Consider the following 22,697-nt stretch of genomic DNA (forward strand, 5'->3'; position numbering starts at 1 on the left):
GTAGTGAATAAAAGGTATATAATGGCCACTTTAGATGTGAACAATCTGTTCACAGTTATCCAGAATGACTATGGTTTGACCATGATAGGAGCCCTACTTTTGGACTTGGGTATAGATGTTGATAGGATCGATCTGATAAAACAGCTTCTTACATTAGTCTTGGAGAACAATGTTTTTCTAGGTGTAGACTCCATATATAGACAAGCGCAGCGGGTTGCTATGGGAACCCCCTGCGCTAACTCTTATAAACCTTGTCCTTTCACAATGGGAAAGGACTCATATTTTGTTGAATGAGTATTGGAAATGTCATCTTAAAATGTATGTTCGATTTGTAGATGACGTTTTTATTTTATGGGATGGGAGTCTGGAGTTGTTACAACAATTTGTGGAGTACTTACATTCCACAACTACATTTTTCAGATTTAGTCTGAAAGCATCTACTGATAGTATAGATTTTCTGGATGTTAATGTAGTGCAGGAAATAAATGGTTTTACATCTAAGCTTTACAGAAAAGATTGTTGGAAGAACACATTACTTGCACGTGACAGTATGCATCCAAACTACACTTATTCAAATATTGTGAAAGGGCAGGTTAGCAGAGCCTCCAGGATATGTCTTAAAGATGAAGATTATGAAAAAGAGCTTGACACACTTCAAGGATGCTTGGAAGTGAGGGGCTACAAAAAAGAGAAAGTGTCCAGAATCATTGATAATAGTAGGGAGTTAAGGGTGAGTAGACATAAACCATGGTTGAGGCGTAATACAGTAGTGACAGATAAAATAGCTACTCCTAAAGCCCCAAAAGGTCCCTTTATGACTTTAACCTATAGTAGTAATGTAGGTGACATCTGTAACATCATACGTCAGAACAGGAACATTTTGACCAGTGATGGGGACCTGGTGAATATAATAGGGTCAAGACCGGACTTTGGTTATAGGAGAAACAAATGTTTGAAAGACCTGTTGTGTAGAGATAGATCCGTCAACAAGAAGTCTGTATCATTGATAACTGCAGGCACTTCCCCATGTGGGAACTGTAAAGCATGTGAGAATATTAATAAGAAGACGGTTTTTGAACATCCAGTGACCCATAAACAATATAGGGAGGGCGACATGTCGTTCTAAAAATATAGTTTATTTGGCAGAGTGCAATCAGTGCTCCTCTTTTTATGTAGGTATGACTAATCAGATGTTTAAAAATAGGATTTTACAGCACATGTTTTGTATAAGACATGGTGATATACATAATGCTTTAAGTAGACATGTAACAGATTTCCCTACACATGGATTTGTGTTTAGAGTGATTGTGAATGTATACTTAACCAACAGAGGGGGCGATATTAAACATCTAACAGAGCTAGCTGAGTCCAAATGGATTATAGAGCTCATGGCCAATCATAAGCCTGGCTTGAACGATGCTATACCAGTGAAACCTGTTCTTCAAAAAAGGCGGGTATTTTATTGAATTTGAATTTTTAATGAATGTGGTTGGTTGTTAGGTATTTTAAAAGGGTGTAGTTGCTTTTTACTGTTATCTGATGAAGGGATACTTCCCGAAAGCGCTTATCCTGTGTTTTATGGAATAAAAGTTTTAGAAGGAAAGCAGTGTCCAGCAGTGTTCTTCTCATTTATACCACTATGGGAGTGTGAAGGTGCATGGCCCTGTAGACTGTCAGCTGATTGTGATGACCTATATCCACATGTCCAATGCCCATCTCCTACCACATGCTGTAGCACAGACACGCCATGGTCGAGGATTGCCAAGGTCTCACCCCACCGTCTATTCATGACCTCAGTATTTTGGCATGTGGCCTCAACAAGATCATGTATGTTGCCATGTAAATTAGGAAGAGTTGCATTCACCACCCTGAGTATCTGTCTGGTGCTGCATTCATTATGTGTCTTTGCATCAATGACAGCCCATAACCTGCTGTGGCACTTGGGACAGCGGCTTGATGAGCAGGAGTCCTCCTGTGAGCACCCCTGTCCATCTGCCTGTGTGGGACATCACCTACACTCTGGCTATGGCCAGTGTCTACACTCACACCTGCCATAGTCACCACATTAGCCTGTTCCATGCCACCACCTGCCAACTGTCCATCATCTGTGGCTGCTGGGGATGGGACATGTGTGGGCATTGTGACTGTGTGCAAGGACATTGTGGATGACTGTGGGATGCCAACCAATAGCACAGATTCAGCCCCTGACAACATCACCTGTGCCTGAATATGACCATCATCACTGCCAGAGTCTGCAGAGACACTGACATCAGATTCTGAGCAGGAGGGACCATGACCACCATGACCACCTGTGGGGGAAAGACAACATATGTAAATTAATACCTGCACTGTACCGATTGCTGCTACACATGCACACATGCACACACAGGCACACACATGCACACACATACAGGTGAGGTGGCAGACAGGCATTACACAGACCTCAGAATAGCCAACTGGTGACATTTACAACACAGTCAGACCACTACATACACATCCTAGACAGGCCCTGAACATCATCCAGTGCAGTCCTTCCCACTTAATGTTACTACTTATTAGTAGTTGCTACTACCTCTATGATATGTGAATAGTGTTAGTAGGTGATGGGCCTTCAGGTAGCACATACTGCACCCATGTATTGCTGTTCATCTCTATAACACAGTGGCAATTCCAACAGAACATACCTCTCAACTGTGCAGAGTGTCACTGAATGTCTACATGTGTGTCTCATATTTCTGGTCTGTTCATCATAAATCCTGTTTGACACATTACTGGGATGATATGATGACTGGTGTCACTAAATAATGACATTATTTTGCCCTTCATAGCAATTCAGGCAGTTTATATCATAGTTGTACAGTTTGACCATTTTTGTTCTGTTTCTGCCATCTAGTGGCTTTTTATTTATAAGTTAGATTAACGTGTTTTACAGCATTATAGCAAGCCTCAGGAAGTGATGTAACTCACTCAGGAAGCAGCTTTCTTTCTCATGAGGTGCAGTCATGATCTTCTTTTCCCAGGCCCTGTCATTCACATTTCCTTTTTACAAAAAAAAGTATAAAAGTTAAGAAATCTCAGTAAAGCTACAAGAAACCCTGATTCTTTTGCTTATTGGATTTTATTAAAGTGTTAAGCTGTCCGCTTAGCTGTACTACGCCTTGCACAATGCTGTGAGAACAGAACAGTAAAGGGGAGATCCTTGCAGTCCTGAATATAAGAGGCCACTGCACTGCAAATATGAGTCTGAGATCAGGGAAGAAGTATAAATCTGAGGATATGTCCCCCATGACACAGCATGGCAGGGAGAACAGCTCTAGTGTCCCGAAAGATGATACATGATTACATGGCTCCAAATTGTCAAGATCCAGTAAGATGACCTCAGCATGTTCCTTAGCAATCAGAACTCATGCCAAAGCAGATGCGGCATGTGCCCAACTGCCATTTGCTGTAAAAGAAGCCATTATGATGCGACAAAAGGCAGAATTGGAAGCTAACCTACATATTCTTCAGTGCCAGAATGCAGCTGCTGCTGCAGCGGCAGAGGCCGCTGCTTACCTGGAAGCAGATTCATCAGTAAGCGAGATAACTCAGAACCAGAAGTCCCAGAGAAACCTCTCTCCTCTGCTGAGCATACAAGTGAGTACATCCAGAAACTTACTAGTATGCATGCAAGTCAGCAGTCACTTAGGATTATGCAAGAAGAATCCAGTCCAAAGCCAGCAGATGTCCCGGGTATGCCCCGTCAGTCTTGTGATGTCAGCAGTGTCAAACCAACAAAAGAACTACCTCCAGAGCTCCTCAGAAATTGAAATCCAGGACTCCCACTACCACAGCTTAAAGATTACATGCCTGAACACCAAAACATACAAGATGTCACAAAGTATCTTATCCACAAAGAAATGGTTAACTCAGGTTTTATCAAGTTTGATGACTGTCCAGAAAACTATTGGGCATGGAAGTCCTCCTTTCTGAGTGCAACTAGAGACTTAAATTTGGCAGCTGCAGAAATGCTGGACTTAATGATAAAATGGTTGGGCAAAGAGTCAGCAGAGCATGCAAAAAGCTTGTGTAGAGTACATTTATTTAACCCTTTGGCAGGACTTAACATGGCATGACAGAGGCTAGAAGAAAGGTATGGTTCACCTGAAGCAATTGAAGGTGTTCTACTGAAAAAGCTTGATACCTTCCCCAAGTTGAGCAATAAAGACAATACAAAATTACAGCAACTAGGCGATCTTCTTCCAGAAATAGAGTGTGCTAAAGAGTTAGGCTATTTGGCAGGCCTTTCATATTTAGACACTGCTCGTGGTACTAATCTAATAGTGGAGAAACTACCATATACCTTGCAACAAAAGTGGGCATCTGTTGGATCTAAATACCAAGAGAAAAATGGAGTAGCTTTTCCCCCTTTCTTTGTATTTTCTAGGTTCATTCAGCAGCAAGCAAAGATTAGGAGTGACCCCAGCTTTGCCTTCATTAGCAGCAGTAATCTGCCATCCAGACCAGAAAAGCCTTCCAGACCTCATGGTAATACTTTCGTGTTCACACACAAAACAGTTGTACCTTCAAGGGCCACAAACTGTCAAGACAGCAGCAAGGTGAGCCCTATAGAAAGTCCTGATAGGCAATGCCCAATTCACCGGAAGCCTCATCCTCTGAAAAGCTGCAAAGGGTTTAGAGGTAAGCCTATTGAGGAGAAAATGTCCTTTCGTAAACAAAATGGCATCTGTTTCAAGTGCTGTGAATCTACTAAGCATATAGCTAAAGACTGTAAAATATCAGTCGAGTGCACAGAATGTGGCAGTGAGAAACACATAGAGGCCTTACACCCTGATCCACCTCCACAACCAGCAGGGATGGTAGAAGCCAGGAAAGATCAGGGCAGGGAGCAAAAAGAGGATTCCCCTTCTTCAGTGATATCTAAGTGCACTGAAATCTGTGGCCAAGGTAAAAATCTACAGTCATGTTCTAAAATCTGTTTAGTCACTGTGTATCTCACCGGGAAAAGAGACAAAGCAGTGAAGATTTATGCAGTTCTTGATAAGCAGTGCAACAGATCACTTGCAAGGTCAAACTTTTTCTATATCTGTAGCATTAAAACAACTGCAGCTCCCTATACTCTAAAGACATGCGCAGGCATTATGGAAACTGCAGGCAGAAGGCCATAGACTTTGTTATTGAATCTTTTGACAAGGAAAAGTGATTCCTATTACCTACACTGATAGAGTGTGACATGATACCTGATGACAAGTCAGAAATTCCTTCTCCAGAGATGGCTTATCATCACCCTCACCTCCGCCCAATTGCTCACCTCATTCCAGCTGTTAATTCTGGTGCTTCTATCCTTTTGCTTCTTGGAAGAGACATTTTAGAAGTACACAAAGTGCATGAGCAAATGAATGGACCAGTCAATGCCCCTTATGTTCAGAGACCTGACTTGGGGTGGGTCATTGTAGGAGAAGTTTGCCTGGGATCAGCTCACCAGACAAACAGCATCAGTTCCTTCAAGATGTCTATGTTAACAAATGGCCGCACATCCTTTTTCAGTCCTTGCCAGAGCAATTTTACTGTTAAAGAAAGCTTTGATAATTTAATACAGTTTTGGGACTCTTCTTCACAAGCAAATAAGATACCAGCTTTAACATAGAAACTGACAATATAGGGGGTTCAGTGTTACAGAAATCAAAGGACAATAATAAACAAGCCCTGTCCATGGAAGATCAAGCCTTTCTCTGGATCATGGACAGAGAAACTTATCATGGACAGAGAAACTTACCAGGATGATAATGACAGCTGGGTGGCCCCTCTGCCATTTTACACACCTAGTTATTGCTTACTTTGTAATAGAGAACAAGCCATGAAGTGCCTGAACTCTCTTCATAAAACCTTACAAAAAAGCCAAAGGTGAAGAGAGAGTTCACAGAATTCATCAAAAGGTTACTGGATAATGATCACACTGAAATTGCAGGACCACTGGATCAAGGTAAAGAACACTGGTATCTGCCAATGTTTAGTGTTTACCACCCACATAAACCTGATCAAATAAGAGTTGTGTTTGATTCCAGTGCAGAATGTGAAGGTATTTCTTTAAATAAGGTACTGTTAACATGGTCCTGATCTAAACAATACTCTACTAGGGATCCTCATGTGCTTTATAAAGGAGCCCATAGCCTTCACAGCTGATGTGCAGCAGATGTTTTACTGTTTTCTGGTGAGAGAGGACCACCAATATTATTTACGTTTTCTCTGGTACAAAGATCATGACACGGATAAAGAAGTAGTGGAGCATAGAATGAGAGTACATGTCTTCGGCAACAGTCCTTCTCCTGCTGTGGCTATATATTGTATGCGTAAAGCTGCCTTAAAAGGAGCTGAACATTATGGATAAGATGCCAAACACTTTGTGTTGAGCCATTTCTATGTAGATGACGGACTCGCATCTGCTAGCACTCCTGAAATAGCAATTGACATTCTCAACAAAACAAAGCAGATGCTAGCAGAATCTAATCTGCAGCTTCAATAAGGTTGCTTCTAACAGCAAACAGGTCATGGAAGCCTTTCCTGCAGAAGACAGAGCTAAGGACCTTAAAGATCTTTGTCTGGGTACAGACTCCCTTCCTCTTCAGAAAATTTTAAGACTAGGCTGGGATCTAGAAACAGCTTTGTTTTTCATGTCTCTTTAGAGAAAAAAACCTTCACCAGAAGAGGAATCTTAGCTACTGTGAACAGCCTTTATGATCCCCTTGGGTTTGTTGCACCAGCAACTATAAAAGGTAAGGCCTTAGTCCGTGAACTGTCATCTGTGAAATGGGAATGGGATGCATTACTCCCACAAGGCAGACTGCATGTGTGTATTCAGTTTAAGGAGTCTTTGCAGGTTTTGAAAGGCTTAAAGATACCCAGATGTTATGGGCCTGTTTCACTGACAGTAGCCTGTAAAAAGGAACTGTATATTTTTTCAGATGCATCCATCACAGCTATAGGTGCAGTAGCCTACTTGAAAACAACTGATGCAGTAAGTGTATGTCATGTTGGGTTTGTTATGGGAAAGTCTAAGTTAAGCCCTAGACCAGCGCATACAATCCCACATTTGGAGCTATGTGCGGCTGTATTAGCAGTAGAACTGTATGAGCTAATCAGAGATGAAATAGACCTGGAACTGGATGTTGTCAAATTCTTTACAGACAGTGAAATGGTCCTGGGGTACATCTGCAATACATCTAGAAGATTCTTGCTGTATGTCTCTAACCAAGTAAATAGAATCAGACAAGTAACTCATCCTGATCAGTGGTTCTACATACGCACAGAGCAAAACCCTGCTGATTATGCTACAAGGCCCACATAGACAGCCTGCCTTCAGAACACTACATGGTTCTCAGGCCCTTCATTTCTTTACCAGCCAGTTAAAGATAATTCAAATGACACGGCTACTGGTTATCCTCTCATAGAGCCTAAAGCTGACCTTGAAATTAAACCAGCAGTTGCAAGCTTCAGCACTAGAGCCTCTGATTTCACTATTCATTCACATTGTTTTGAAAGATTTTCAGACTGGAAGACACTTGTTGAAACTATAGCCAGACATTCATATTGCCAAGAGTTTTCACAAGCAAAGAATGTGATCATCTCTTCTGTTCAGCACAAACACTTCAAAAAGGAATATGACTGAGTAAAAGAGCAAAAGGCATTGCCTAAACAAAGTTGTCTCAAGAAGTTTAGTGCTGTTATAGATCAAGATGGAATGCTGAGAGTTGGCGGACGCTTGTCCTTTGCAACATTGACTGAACAAGAAAAGCAACCAATTATCCCCCACAATCATCACATTGCTACACTGATTGTGAGATATTACCATAACCAAGTGGCTCATCAAGGATGTTACATAACAGAAGGTGCAATCAGAGCTGCAGGTTTCTGGATCCTTGGTGGTAAATGCCTGACGTCTGCAGTTATTCACAAATGTGTTATCTGTCGTGAACTGAGAAGGGGATTAGAAAGTCAAAAAATGTCAGATTTACCAGAAGATAGAGTATCTCCTGAACCACCATTCAACAGTGTGGGTATTGATGTTTCTGGCCTGTGGACAGCGGTAACCCGATGCGCTAGAGGAGGTAGTGCTGACAACAAATGCTGGGCTGTGCTTTCTACATGTCTGTCTACATAAGCTGTACATATAGAGCTGATTGAATCTATGTCAGTTTCCAGTTGTATTAATGCCTTGGGAAGATTCTTTTCAATCCGTGGCCCAGCAAAGTTACTTCACTCTGATAGAGGGACAAACTTTGTGGGAGCATGTAGGGAACTGAATATTTGTGCAGGTGATACAACAGTACGAGATTATCTACAAGACAAAGGATGCATGTGGGTCTTCAATCCTCCACACTCATCTCATATGGGAGGTGCTTGGGAAAGACTAACAGGTGTAGCTAGATGTATCTTGGATGCAATGTTGCTGCAAGATAAGCATACTCGGCTGACCCATGAGAGTTTAAATACCTTTATGGTGGAAGTTATGGCTATTAAGAATGCAAGACCTTTAGTACCAGTGTCAAATGATCCAGATAATCCTGAAGTTCTTACACCAGCCATGCTTTTGACTCAAAAGGCAAACTCTTTGTTGGCTCCTTCTGGTAACTTCAAAACAGCAGGCCTTCATGTAAAACAATGGAAGCAAGTTCAGAGTTTTGCTGACACCTTCTGGAAAAGATGGCAAAGGGAATACTTGTCCACCTTACAAAGTCACAGAAAGTGGACTCAAGACTATCCAAATGTTAAAGTAGGCAATGCTGTGTTAATGAAGGGCAGTCAAAAATGCAGGAATGAATGGTCTGTGGGACTTATCATTGACACCTTGCCAAGCAGAGATGGTAAAGTGAGAAAGGTGAATGTAAGAGCTGTCAAACAAGGAACTGCTAAAGTTTATTTGAGGCCAGTCTCAGACATTGTAGTTCTTGTTTCTGAAAATGGTTAAAATGTGTTATTGTGTGTAGTAATATTAATAAGTGTAGTGGCATTCCGTAATACGCCAGGCAGGGAGTATTCTGCCCTTCATAGCAATTCAGGCAGTTTATATCATAGTACAGTTTTTGATCTGTTGCTGCCTTCTAGTGGTCTTTTATTTATAACAGATTAACTTGTTTTACAGCATTATAGCAAGCCTCAGGAAGTGATGTAACTCAGTCAGGAAGCAGCTTTCTTTCTAGCCCTCATGAAGTGCAGTCATGATCTTCTTTTCCCAGGCCTTGGCATTCACATCTCCTTTTTACAAAAAAGTATTAAAGTTAAAAAATCTCAGTAAAACTACAAGAAACCCTGATTCTTTCATTTATTGGATTTTATTAAAGTGTTAAGCTGTCCGCTTAGCTGTACTACGCCTCGCACAGTGCTGTAAGAATGGAACAGACATATTTTGAGTCTCACATGTTAAAACCTGCAGCACATGTATGTTACAACAGAACCGGTTACACTAACAACCTTCTAAGCTTACAGTGTAGACACCCCTGTTAACATGCCAGGTTTGTCTGATATATAACAAGAGACCACAGAAATCATGTAATAACATTTCCCACCTTTAATGTGACCTATAACCTGTGCAATCCAATTGAAGAACAAACACATTGGTTAGGGGTAACATGTAGAAGTTGAAATATGTACAATAGGCTGATTGCATGTATGTGCACACCCTTAAACTAATACTTTGTTAAAGCACATTTTGATTTCATAACAGCTGTCAGTCCTCTTGGGAAGGTGTGTATCAGCATGGCACATCTCGACTCTCCATTGCAGAAGCCCTCCAACTCTGTCAAATTGCAAGGGCATCACTTCTGCACAGACCTCTTCAGGGCACCCCACAGATTTTCTATTGGATATATGTGTGGACTGTGAATGGGCCATTCCAAAACATTGATTGTCTTCTGGTGAAGACATTCTTTTATGGATTTTGATGGATGTTATGGGTTATTGTTCTGTGGAAAGGTGTAAGTCCTTTCCATCCACAGCTTTCTAGCAGACACATGAAGATTTTGGGCCAAAAGGGACTGGTATTTTGAACTGTTCCTAACCACCTCTACCTTGGCTAAAGGCCCACTTCAAGCTTATGAACAGCAACACCAAAGCAGGACACTGCCATCACCATGCTTCACCATGTGGATGGTGTTCTTTTGGCGATGCACATTATTGTTCTTGTGCCAAACAGACCTTTTGGTATTGTGGCCAAAAAGTTAAACCTTGGTCACATTACACCATAACACATTTCCCCACATGCTATTTGGAGACTTGATGTATTTTTCTTGAGAAATTCGCCAGACCTGGATGTTGTTCTGTGTGTGAGAATGTTTCCATCTTCCAAACCTACCCCACAGGCCAGACATGTGGAGAATACAGGAGATTGTTGTCACATGTAGTACACAACCGGTACTTGCCAGAGATTCCTGCAACTCCTGTAGTGTTCCTGTAGATCTCCTGGCAGCCTCCCTGATCAGTTTGGGTCTTGTATTTTCTAGTCATTTGGAGGGATATCCAGCTCTTTAAAATGTCACTGTTGCCCCATATTTCCACCACCATTTGATGACTGTCTAAACTGTCTTCCATGGTATATGCAATGCTGTGGAAATGTGTGTTTACCCTTCTCTGGGCTGATACCTTTCATAAATGAGATCCCTTTGCTGCTTCATAAGCTGCATGTGAACTATGGCTGTTGCTGTAGCAGGCAACTGAGTAAATCTATAATAATCCTGGTAGGACAACTGACCATTATTTGCTGTTAATCAAAGAGTCTCAGTAATTGATGGCAAGTGTGTACCCAGGAAGATGCAATGCTGTAATAATATCAAAAGCTGCTTCAACACAGTATTAGCTTCAGTCTTTGCACACATATGCATCTAGCTTCCCGTAAGTTTTCTATGTGTCATAATTGTTCCCCTAACAGATTTTTTGTTTTACAATTGAATTGTACATGTTATAGGTCACATGAAAGGTTGGAAGGGTTCGGAAATGTTTTATTGTGCTCTCATTTTTGTATATCACAAATACCTGACATTCTAACAGGTGTGTGTACACAATTTATATGCACAGTATAACACTAATTTATAAAATATGTCCCTAGTTTTGGGCCTTCATCCCCCCATTTTGTCAGTATTTTGTTCAGATTTTTTGCAATGACAGGTTGTGAGGTATGCTACAGATATGTGACATCTCCTGCAAATAGGCCCCTGTGATGACCACTGTGATGCAATGCAGTTAACCCCACCACAAGTGAATATGCAGATATTGCAAAATGGCTGAGAGTAACAGTTGTGAGATTGGTCACATGCATGACCTTAACATACCTGGGGTACTGATGAGCCACTACAGGAAAATCCCATACTCACCAGCTTCAGGCTGCTATCCCACATGCAGACCAAAGGGACCTATGTAGTTGTGGGGGAGATGTATTGTCAGCAGACTCACATTTGGCATTGGTACAAGATGAATGCTACGTTTCTGCACAGGTACACTGCAAGCTATAATAGTACACAATTTGCTGTCCCTCACCGTAGACGTGCACTTGTGTGCATTACTAAACTCCACCCACAAATGCAGTTTGAACTAACATATGCATCTACATGCTCTATAAAAGACAGTATGACTGCTACATGATTAAATTGATGTGCACTGTGACCTTACCTGGATTCTCCTCTCCTAATGCCTGAATGCCACCCACTTCTATGACTTGTGTTTCATGTGTTGCCTATTGTGTGGGGGCTGGCCTAAGGTTGGCAAGGGGCTCCTCTGTTGCTGTAAGTGGGGCCTGTGTGACAGGAACCCCACCTGTAGCAGTATGGTCCCTGGCCATGGCAGCAGCCCTTTGCCGGGCACAACGTATCAGGTCAGTTGCCCGATGCCTGACCTGATCATATGGGCGGCCATGGTGGCCGAAGGTGTTCACTCTCTGGACAAGGTTGTCTCACAGGGCAGTCCACTCCCGCACCTACTCATACATACATGTGCACAGGTAATACCTGAGATACATTTCTATTCTATGTTAATGTGGCACACTGTATTTACACTTTTGCTGCTCAGTTATTCCTGTCAACCTGTTAGAGAAGGACATCTGGAGGACACCACACATACATGGGGGGCAATGGGCCAAAATTAGTGACACTTTCTTAATATTGCTTTAACACACTTAAGTCATTTGATAGCACAGTAGCCTTTGCATTCACAGACATATCCCAGAGAATGACCGATGCTCATATGGCAGGAAGAGAGGAGAAAGGCTAGGAGTGTGGTAGTGTGGGTAGGAACCTTTAATGTTGGCAGTGTGACTGGTATGAGGACAGAGCTATCTAAATCTACCATGGTGTGGATGGGAGGAGAAAAGGTGTAGGGGTTATCCTGAAGGATCAGTATGCCAAGAGTGTTTTTGGTGGGGGAAATGGTGTCAGATAGAGTGATGTTTATGAAGCTGGAAATTGATGGTGTAATGATGACTGTTGTTAGTGCATATGCTCCACTAGTTGTGTGTGTGATGGATGAGACAGAACAACTTTCGAGTGAGTTGGATGGAGTGGTGATGACAGTATCCAAGGGTGAGAGAGTGGTGATTGGAGCAGATTTCAATGAGCATGTTAATGAAGGGAACAGAGGGGATGCGGAAGTGATGGGTAGGTATGGTGTTAAGCAAAGGAATGCTAACAAGACAGAGGAGCATAGGGTGACATACAAGAGTGGAGCAAGATGCACACAGGTGAATTATCTCCTATGCAGCAAGGTATGTTTGAAGGAGATTGGAGACTGTAAAGTGGTGACAGGAGAAAGTGTAGTTAGGAAGCATGGAATTCTGGTCTATGGGATGACATTGGTTATCAAGAAGAGGAGGAGGAGTGTGAAGGCAGCACCAAGGATCAAATGGTGGAAACTGAAAAAGAGTGATTGTGAGGTTGAGTTCAGGAAAGAGTTAAGACAGGCAGTGGGTGGCAGTGAAAAGTTACCGAATATCTGGGTAACTACAGCAGAGCTACTAAGGGAAAGGACTAGAAAGGTGCTTGGTGTGACATCTGGACAAAGGAAGAAGGACAAGGACACCTGGTGGTGGAATGAGGAAGTACAGGGAAGTATACAGAGAAAGAGGTTGGCGAAGAAGAAGCGGGATTGTCAGAGAGATGAATAAAGTAGACAGGGGTATAAGGAGATAAGGTGCATGGCAGAGAGAGGTGGCAAAGGCTAAGGCTAAGGATGAGGTGTATGAAGGGTTGTATGAAAGGTTGGACACTAAGGATGGAGAATAGGACCTGTACCGATTGGCTAGGCAGAGGAACCATGCTAGGAAGGATGTGCAGCAGATAAGGGTGATAAAAGATAATGAGGGAAACGTACTCACAAGCGAGGAGAGTGTGTTGAGCAGATGGAAAGAGTACTTTGAGGGGCTGTTGAATGAAGAGAATGAGAGAGCTAGAAGGTTGGATGATGTGGGTATGGTGAATAAGGAAGTGCAATGGATTAGCAAGGAGGAAGTAAGGATAGTTATTAAGAGAATTAAGAATGGAAAGACTTTTGGTCCAGATGACATACCTGTGGAGGCATGGAGGTGTTTAGGAGAAATGGCAGTGGTCTTTTTTACCAGATTCTTTAATGTAATCTTGGAAACAGAGAAGGTGCGTGAGGAGTGGAGAAAAAGTGTTTTGGTACCGATTATAAGTATAAGGGTGATGTGCAGAGCTATAGTAACTACAGAGGGATAACACTGATCAGTCACAGCATGAAGTTATGGGAAAGAGTAGTAGAAACCAGGTTAAGAAGGGAGGTGAGGATTAGTGATCAGCAATATGGTTTCATGCCAGGAAAGAGCAGTACAGATGCGATGTTTGCACTGAGAGTATTGATGGAGATGTACAGAGAATGTCGAAGGAGTTGTGTTGTGTCTTTGTGGACTGGAGAAAGCATATGACAAGGGTGCCTAGAGACTAGTTGTGGTATTGTATGAGGAAGTCAGTAGTTGTAAAGGAATCTGTAAGAGTGCTACAGGATATGCACAAAGGTAGTGTGAGAGCAGTGAGTTCTGCATTGAGAGTGACATGTGCATTTAAGGTGGAGGTGGGATTACATCAGGGATCAACTCTGAGCCCTTTCTTACTTGCAGTGGTGATGGATAGGTTGACAGACATGATCAGACAAGAGTCCCTGTTGACTGTGATGTTTGCAGATGACATTGTGATCTGTAGTAAGAGTAGGGAACAGGTTGAGGATACCCTGAGGAGGTGGAGATATGCTCTTGAGGGGGGAGGAATGATGGTCGGCAGGACTAAGACAGAATATATAGGTGTGAATGGGAGGGAGGATAGAGGAATGGTGAGGATGCAGGGAGTAGAGTTTGCAAAGGTGGATGAGTTTAAATACTTGGTATCAACAGTTCAGAGTAATAGTTAGTGTGGAAGAGAGGTGAAGAAGAGAGTACAGGCAGGATGGAATGGGTGGAGAAGTGTATCAGGAGTGGTTTGTGACAGACGAGTAACAGTAAGAGTGAGAGGGAAGGTCTATAAGAGGGTAGTGAGACCAGCTATGTTATATGGGTTAGAGGCAGTGGCATTGACAAAAAGGCAGAAGTCAGAGCTGGACATGGCAGAGTTAAAGATGTTAAGATTTTCACTGGGTGTGACTAGGGTGGAAAGGATTAGGAATATGTATGTTAGAGGGTCAGCCCAGGTTGGACGGTTTGGAGACAAAACAAGAGAGTAGCAGAATTATGTTGGTTTGGACATGTGCTGAGGAGGGATGTTGAGCATATTGGGAAAAGGTTGGTAAGAATGAAGTTGCCAGGTAAGAGGAAAAGGAAGGCCTAAGATGAGGTGTATGGATGTGGTGATAGAGGACATGCAGGTGGTTGGTGTGACAGAGCAAGATGCAGAGGACAGGAAGAAATGGAGACAGATGATATGCTAAGGTGACCCCTAATGGGAACAGCTAAAAGAAAGAAAAGGAGATAGTGTAATGTCAGTCTTCACAGGTTGCCAATGATTTGCCAGACATAACACAACTCTATGAGTAAATGACTACAAATATGAGGCACACATATGGTCAGTGTGCATAACACTGGACAGTTGAATGGCATGAGCTCAGTATATCACATGCAGTTCAACACACACATCTGCAACAGTAGTTTACTATGCAAATACCCTTTATAGGTCTCTCATATTTCTGAAACAAACATGTATATCATAGTTGTATTCACAATTAACATATGGATATCTACAACATCCCAGTAGCTGGCCTAGCAGTGTCACAGTCAGTATTGTTCAGCACACACACCAGTAGTAGGCATATGTGACCCATCCTTTCCTGGGGTGACTCAGGGGCCTGAGCTGTGATCTATGTCACTGCAGACAGACCCAGATGCTTTGGACATAGGTTCTGATCAACAATATATCAGTACAGCAAGTCTTGTTGAGACATATTTGTTGAACTTCCTATTTCCCATTATTACATGCCCCCTACTGCATTCCATTACATGCTTACTTGTTTGACATACATTTTTTTTACAAGTATGGTTGGTTGGATTCCAATATGTGTTGTTTGGTTTGTTTGTCTGTATGCTTCTCTCTGTCTCTCTCTCTCTCTCTCTTTCCCAAATGTAGGATATGCAACTGTTTTGCATAGGCAGCAGCTTGCCTTTTGTAGGTAATGCTCATGAGCAGCTGATGGCCTGTACACCAGTTGGTGTTCCCCACTTACTAATTGCATGCAGAACAGCTGTGGTGATATTCCTATAGCCAATGGCATGGCAACACACTCCTATAATTGAGTACTTTATGGGGGCATTGCCCCTTTTCCTTGCCTGTGAAGAGAACTTCATGGAGGTGTGTGAACAACAGCATCACAGAGGGTAGATGGAAATACCTCTTACAACAAAAACTGCGGAGACAGCCCAACAAATGGGGGGGGGAGAATGGTCCAGACATAGGGACAGAATGTAAGTATTGCTGTTACACAGTTGAATTAATGCTAGTTTAACAGGCTTTGTGTGGACATGGTTTTCTGCATGTTTTAACTCTGACAGTGTTATGTGGTTGACATAACTCTCAACTGCAGGGCTATCTGCAGAATGCCCAGATTTTGGACTCTCATGTTTAATGTATTCCTCAGACAATTTTTGTCTTTGGAAAATTAGTAGCATGCTGTGAGGATTGCAGTCAGTAAATGGTATCATCCATTTGTGTTTCTGACTTCATATCCCTCAGAAAAGATATGTTACAACAAGCCTTGTTACACCAGCAACTGTCTCAGTTTATAAAAGCAATATTTCACATATGCCCATTTTTGGGCCTCTGTCCCCCAAGTATGTCAGGCTTTGCCCAGATGTCATGCAGTAAGAGGTTGATAGGTAGGGTATGTCATTATTTAGTGCCTTCATTCCTGATACCATCCCAGTGATGTCTCAGAATGCCAGACATGTTATGTGTAAGCGACCTTATATATGAGGACAAAGCCTGGGCATTCTGTGGGACTCTGAACAGTTGAGAGGTCTGTGTATTTCAGGCAATTATTGATAGAATGTCAGGACTGTGTAGCAGTGTAGTGTGTCAATGTTATTTGGCCAGTGTAGGGAGGGGGTAGATATATGTGTTATGTCTCCTTTTCTATCTGACTATGCATGCTGCTCCAGTTTCTGGTGGTCTGTTTGTAGGGGCAAACTGATACATGTCCCATATGATGATTAGGCATCATAATACACTGTGAGTTGGGCCAGTATATGTAGGTGTAGTGTGTGAGTGGCAAACATGATGAGATGTTTTGGTTCACAAAATCCTTATACTCTACTGTTCATTTGGCTTACTGGTATGTCACTGTGACTGTGGTGAAATTGGTTGTGGGTATGCACTTTCACACTGGTGTCTGTTTTTCAGTGCTGTTACATCCCTGTAATGCCTGATGTATTTCCTAATGCATGTGTAATTCCCTATAGCATATTTGGGTTAGTGTTGGGTCAGTCTGAGTGTAGTTTGGATGGTACTTGGTGACATGCTTAGCAGCTGAGTGTAGGTTCCCTACTGTGATGTTATGTCCTGATATTTATAAGATGTTGCCTGGCCCCCATAAGTGTTGTGTATTTTTGACACATCAGTGGGATGATGTGAGGATTTAAGTCACTAACTACTGAGAAGTAATTGAGTGTTGGACTTGTGCTATTTCAGTCAATATATGTTAGGACAAACAGGAGGGTGTTACTGCAGCAACTGTGTCAGCTTATTTACTACATTATTTCAGATATGTCCCTATTTTCACGGCTTTCTCCCCCACTTTGTCAGGTTTGGTCCAGATTCATTGCACTAAGGGGTTCTGAGCATACCTCTCAACTGGCCAGATTGTTTCAGAATGTCCAAGTTTATTGCTCATATTTTTGGTCTTTTCCACAGATTAATTATTTTTATTTCCCTGGTAAATCACTGTGTAGATCTGAGAATTCCTGTCAGTAAATGATGGCATACATTTCAGTTTCAGAACTCACATCCTTCAGAACATGTATGCTGAAACAAACCCTGTCACTCTGGCAACATTCTACATTTATAAGAGCAATATTTAAAATATGTCCCTAGTTTTGGCCCATTGTCCCCCCATTTGGACAGCCTTTGGCCAGACCTCTTGTTCTGAGGTATGACTCCACTACATGTTATGAGCGTATAAATATATATATATATATATATATATATATATATATATATATATATATATATATATATATATATACATATACATATATATATATATATATATATATACACACACACACACACACACACACACACACACACACACACACACACACACACACATATATTTTTTCCGTTTTATATCTATATCTATCTATATCTATCTATATTTATATATATATATATATATATATATATATATATATATATATCTCTTCATGACGCGGTGGTACGGCGGTAGTGTTGTTACCTCACAGCAAGAGGTTCTCCCGTTCAATTCTCGGCGTGGCTTGGGAGTGCCTTCTGTGTGGAGTCTGCATGTCCTCCCCGTGGTTGGGTAGCATTCGAAAGACATGTGTGCGTAAATGGGCGTGCCTTCGTTGAAGGTTGGGCATCGAGCTGGCACCTCAACGTTTCGTAAAAATCTACTGCCAATCATTAGCGGACCGGAGTTCCGCTGTGGCGACCCCTTACCGGGAAAAAGCCGAAAGACTAACAACATATATATATATATATATATATATATATATATATATATATATATATATATATGTATATGTACATATTTTATATGTGTATATTTTATATGTATATTTCTATTTATATTATGTATATATTTTTCCATGTATATGCATATCCATACATATATACATGTGTATATGTATATATACAAAACCTGATTGATTCTACAGAATCTTTTCCCTACTGTTGAATGACTCTACTGCATGGTATGTTTGAAAAAGCATCAGTAATCCCTAGAGCCCAAATGGTGTAGTGGTACAAATCCTCTGAATATGGTGTACAGGACCCTTGCTTTGAGACTTGGCAGGGATGCTTATTTTGTTGTTAGGAAGAACAGTGGCTGATGGAAACAGAATGATTAAAGCAGCTGTAAGCAGGTTTGTTTGGGTTTCTGTGACGCTAAGCGATGCTAACCTATGGTTAACCACACAGATGCTTAATCTGGGTTGGCTTCACTTAGCATCGCACAAACTTGCTTATGCTTACACCCGTGCTAATTTCTTTAAAAGCAAAGAAAAAAAGGATGATAGTAAAGTGGTGAAAAAGGAGCATGCAGAGGGAAAAACAATGTGAAAGATAGCTAGGGATGTGCAGGACAGGTGTAGGGAAGGTCTATAGCTGTCCATTTCTTATACAGCAACAGCTGTGCATTTGTACAAAATTTGGAGGTGTATTTGGACACTCAAACCCAAGAGAGAGGGGTGAGGACAAGAGAAATGTATTGTCAAGCCAATTGTACCAGATTACATGTGTCCAGTAGACATATGTATGAAATGGACAGCTATGTATGATGCGATATTTTATTTTGGATCTGATGCCCTTTTCTTTTTTTTTTAAGGTGAGAGTGGGATGATGGGGAAGGATTGTAGGTATGTCTGGGGAAGTAGTTTGGGTAAGGAGACAGACAAGACAGCAGACAGGGGTGAAATATGACACATGAGGGGGTAAACACATTTCACGGGGAGGGTGGTTGGGAATCCAAAGCCCATGGGCCCCCATATGGTTACAGTTTGACTGAGATTCCCACCCATGGGCAGTCACCACTGCACCTTCACAGCCCCAGAGGTGACTGTGCTGGGAGCTGGACAGGAGGGGTGGTCTGCCCCTTGAGGTGTGCCAGGCAGCCCTCAATCTGGAGCAGCTGCTCTCCAGACTTGTATCGAAGGGTGCTGCACACCAAACCCTGGACCTGACTGCAGGTGACAGCCTCCTGTCCATGCTCGCTCCTGGGTGGGAACGGGCCCCGTCTCTTGAGGCAGTTCCACCCGAAGGTGGTGCAGGACCAGCAGCCAAGGGAGATCCGGGTTGGGTTCCAGACATGCTGGGGCCTGATGCCATGGCCAGATGAAGTGGGACAGGTGGATTCGGTGGGATCTGCCTTCCCAAATGCGCTATGGTTTTGAGGTTTTACAAAATATGTTGGTTAGTCATAAACAACACATTTCAAGATTAGTTATAACAGCATGCATGGGTGTTCCAATTAATCCCATAAAACAGATTTGAAACAGTTGCATAGCAAACAGAACTCATGCATGAATGGAACAACAGTATGCATTGTAACAGCATGCCAGTAACATTGATGGTAACAAGCCACCAACAATGGTATTTGAACAAGATATGTTAACATGCAAACAATCAAACATATTAACAATAAAATAACACAAGTTCCAACATTAGGGTTAGAGCACAACATACCCGTAGTATATGAGTAATAATTATTGATGCAGATGGGGGGGGAGCAAGATACAGAAAAATCCATTATCAAATGTATATGCTTCTATTTTCCATAACAGTACTGTTCAGTACTCTATGGGTCTGCCCTTACTTTATATCTTCCTATGGCCATAGCTTCTGTAGTACAAACATACCCATTAAACTGTCAGCCTGCAATGGTATGAGGCAATCCATGACAACTCTGGGTGCATGACTAGAGGGGACTCGTACATGTCAGGGTTACATATCTGGCACAGGAGGGGTACCCTGAACTGCTGTTATGTGAGTGTGCTACTGGCATACGTCAACTGGTTTCCTATCTGTGTCCAGGATTATTTGCAGCAGTGACCACTAGCCATGACAGCATGACACTTGAGAGACATGTATCGGAAACATATCTCTCAACCTCTTAGAGCATGACATCTAGACAAAGCCATACATAAGTGTGGGACAAAGGCCCATAAATATGACAATTTTTAGATATTCCTCTTACAAACTTAGACAGTTGATAAAATAACAGGTTTTGCATTTGCATGGCTTTTCTGATTGATATGACATCTGACACTTAAATGTCTATCATAATTTTCTAACTTCAGTCTATAATGGTTTGCCACTGATTTGCCATGACACCACTACTTTATGTAAAATGGACCATAAATTTGAGACAAGTATCTGGACATTCATTGAATATCTGTACAGTTGAGAGATATAATTCAGGAAAAGTGCATATTGTATGTGCCTACCATACTATTATTTGCAGGCATGTGGTGGGACAATTGGACAGTTGTACACAGTTAATTAGTATACCATTCATACAGCTACTAGCAACGTTTTATTACCTGTAAAACCTGTGGTGAAAATATCTGTTAACACTACCTGACTGTTTTTACATTTATTCCTTATTCCTTGTGTGTAGATATGCACACATCTTCGTACCACTCCCTGGATTTGAACCATATCTGGGTGTGCAAAATTAACAACTAAGCTATTTCTCATCACACTGAACTACTGAGGAACTGCTGTTTCTTGTTTCAATGGTTTCTCCCTAATAGTCTCTTGATTAGACAGTCTGAACTTGTAATTCTGTGATGCATGTATGACAGATAGTTACTGTACTGTGCATTACTCCTTTTGATTACTACAACCTGGAAAGCAAAGGGTAACACAAGGCAATGTTGCATGGTACACACATTGATACTTGGCATTTTACTATTCAGGGTTCAGAGCTTAGTGCAGTATATATTTCACATTTAATTTATATCTCATTTTACAGCTACACCATCTACAGCTTCTTCACAGATACACATCAGTTAATTTATGCCGTCACAGCCATATTTGCTGTGAAGAACCTGCATACATTCTATATACATCTACAACAACATACCAGAATAAACACAACATATTTTAAAGGTCTTTATTGTACTTCAATATCCATCAGTCATATTTTTTTATTTATTCAGATCAGACAGTAACAGTATACCTACTAGCAGTAAGCAATCTACTCCTTCTTAGCTATTTTAACAAAATACTGCAAAATTGATTTGTACTCACCAGCCTGTTGGTGCAGCCTCAGCAGTCTGTCACCATGGACTACCACATTCATAGATCTCTCTGCTGCAGCTGTAGGGGAGAAAAACACACATTATGCATAGCTGTCTATCACATTCTCAGGCTAGTATTTGTTACAAACTACTTAATAGTGATACTTACACACTACTGGAGCATTCTGGCCCATCCATCTTGGGTTCACTGGTCCAAGAGTCTCCGCTTCCTATGCTTTAGGTCAGCATGGTGGTGCCATACCTGCTCACCAGTCTGGGTGGATGCCAGTAGCACTGGTAAGGTCACATGCGAGACAGACTCAGGCCTCTGCTTTGTATTGGGAGCCTTGGCATTGGCCTTGCAGTAGTCTCTCCTCATGTTTTTTAACTAGGAGTCCAACCATGACCCTGGACTCCCGAATGCTCTAGCATTGCACCCAAGAATGCACTCTCTCTCCTACGCCAGCCATTGTATCTGCACAGATGGACTATAACAGATTATGGCTGTGTTACGCCTGCCCCATTTAAATAGTATAATATTCTCACCCTTTGCTGTCATTGGACCATTTTGAATAGGTTAAGCTCTGCTAAGCAGTGTGCAAATCCACTAAGCCGGTTTTAACACTGCTTAAAGGGGAAGTTGTTGAGCAGTGTTTAACAGTGCATAAATCCACTTAGCTGAGCTACCTGCTGCTTAGCATTCATGTCTTAGCAATGGTTACACTTGCTAAGCATAGCTGCGCATTGCTAACCATTTGTTACTTTTAATTTTTTAAATATCTCAGAGGACTGACTTCATTTATTAAGTGTATATGATGTACTTTACATGACATCCCTCTACATGCGTTCCTTATATTGGCAAGGGGTGTGACTATACTGTATGGGGCACTTGTGTGCACATGTGTGGTTTCACATGTTATATGCATTCACATTTCCATTGTACACCAGCTAAACTACCCTGGTTGACAAAAAACAGTTGCTACACAATTTAAGTTTACAAAAATAATTTTCGCACTACATTCCCATATAAAACCAAGCTGCCTGTTTTGATACTCTAACCGTGAATGCCTGGATGTAAAGCCAGGCCTGTAACCCCTTCACTATTGAGGCTTAGAAATTTTACCTGTATATTTGTATTTATATCCTATGAGATGTTTAAGCTATGGTAAGCGGAGGGCCATAACGCGCACATCTGCTAAGCTAAGCTTAAAATTCCTTAGGCTAGAAAAAAGTTATTATATTA

Source organism: Protopterus annectens, chromosome 5.part0 (assembly GCF_019279795.1).
Source record: "Protopterus annectens isolate FY-2018-M chromosome 5.part0, PAN1.0, whole genome shotgun sequence".
NCBI lineage: Eukaryota > Metazoa > Chordata > Ceratodontiformes > Protopteridae > Protopterus > Protopterus annectens.